The sequence below is a fragment of the Cebus imitator genome, unplaced genomic scaffold (genome assembly GCF_001604975.1).
Source record: "Cebus imitator isolate Cc_AM_T3 unplaced genomic scaffold, Cebus_imitator-1.0 Scaffold368, whole genome shotgun sequence".
NCBI classification, from domain to species: Eukaryota; Metazoa; Chordata; class Mammalia; order Primates; family Cebidae; genus Cebus; species Cebus imitator.
The window spans coordinates 295,551-297,363 of NW_016107683.1; the positions used below are offsets into that span (position 1 = coordinate 295,551).

The 1,813-nt window shown below is 36.9% G+C and overlaps 1 protein-coding gene across 4 annotated transcripts in view; it reads left to right on the forward strand.

The window, feature by feature from the left end:
- The window catches only part of USP6NL (USP6 N-terminal like), a 161,143-nt gene that overhangs the window by 83,626 nt on the left and 75,704 nt on the right, over window positions 1–1,813 (forward strand). The window lies entirely within an intron of this gene.

Genomic DNA, 1,813 nt, shown 5'->3' on the forward strand with positions numbered 1-1,813 from the left:
TTTTGAGACAGGGTCTCACTCTGCCACCCAGGCTGGAATGCAGTGGCACGATCTCAGCTTACTGCAACCTCTGCCTCCTGGGTTCAAACGATTCTCCTGCCTCAGCCTCTAACTAGCTGGGACTACAGGTGTGCACCACCATGCCCAGCTAATTTTTGTATTTTTAGTAGAGATGGGGTTTTGCCATGTTGGCCAGGATGGTCTGAAACTCCTGGCCTCAAGTGATCTGCCTGCTATGGGGTTACAGGCGTGAGCCACCACACCCAGCTTGATTTTAATTTCTATTAATTTGCATTCCTTACACTTTGGTAGATGTGTGAGTATCATGTTTTAAAATTGGACAACAGAAGAGTGAAAAAGAAACTGACAAAGGCTCATAAGTCTAAAATAGGATAGTGAATATGTGTATAATTGAGTTGATTATGTCAGGCTTCTGTTTGCATTAATTCATGGTGAAAATCTGAACAACTCGTGTGTTTTTATTTTATTGAATCATTCTGTTTAGTTATTCACACATCCCCCAAAGGGAAGCATATTAACATTTTGTAGTTTAACTGGGAGAAGCAGTGACACAAACATTTTTTGCTTTTACATATTTACAACTTCCCACTCTGCTGTTTTTACTCTTATAAACAACCTTGTGTTGTTTGATTATCTCACTGGCATAAATCTATAGAGGTAGAATTGCTGTGTAAGGATATGTCATCTGTTTTCAGATTTTTTAATACATATTATCAAATTACTTTCCAGAAAGATTTTATATATTTATATGTTTGTCTTCATTGTAAGGAAGTGGAAATGTCCTTACATTGTTGTCAACATTGAGTATTATCCATGCGTTTTTTTGGTTAGGCTAAATAGGTGCACAGTGATATTTTGAAACTTGTGTTTCTTTAGTTACTAATGAGGTTGATTTTTTTTTCTATGTCTTGGTTTTTCATTTTACATTTTATTTTTATCAGACTTATATTTGGCTTAACGATTCAGCAGTCTGTACGACTTATTTTGAAAATAGCAGACTCCTGTGTTTTTCACTGCCTGCTCCGTAGAAGTAAGCACTCTACACTGCCCTGGTGGATTCTTTTCTTGTGTGCCTCCATTACTCTAGGTAATATGCCAGTATTGCTACTTCCTGCATATTCCGTTTTTGGCATTTCTATTGATTTCCTGCTTTGGAGAATGAGGATTTGGTTTTCCACCCTGCACCTGGCTCTGCTACACGCGTGTGTCCCTTCAACTTTCAGGGACTTGACTTTCTTTACTCAGCTCCGTTTTTTTTAACCCCACCTCTCCTTAGGAACCACCATTTGCTTTGAGGAGGGCATTTCAGGAATCCCTGTAGTTGTCATTGTAGTGGGGTTTTAGGAGAAATGGATGTAAAAGTGTGTGTTCCATCTGCCATCTATGTCTTTAGCAATCATTTTTATAAAGTAGTAATTAAAATTGTGGGCTGTGGAGTCAAGACCGGAATTGAAAACTATCTTTGCCTGTGGACAAGTTGCTTAAAATCTCTAAGCCTTTTTTTTTTTTTTTTTTTTTTTTTTTTTTTTTTTTTTTTTTTTTTTTTTTTTTTTTTTTTTTTTCAAATCATTGGTGTAGGATTCTTAATGTTACCTACCTTAGAGTGTCATGTGATAAGGCAGGGTAAAGTGATGAGCACAGTTTTTGCTGCCTGGCAGTATCTTACTGTCTGCCAGGCACTTAGTAAGAATGCAATATAGTTGTTACTGTTGTTACTGCTGTTGCTACTTTTGGGAATTTCTTGCTCATTACCGTTGCTGAATTTTCTCTTAGAATGCTTTTTTTTTTTTTT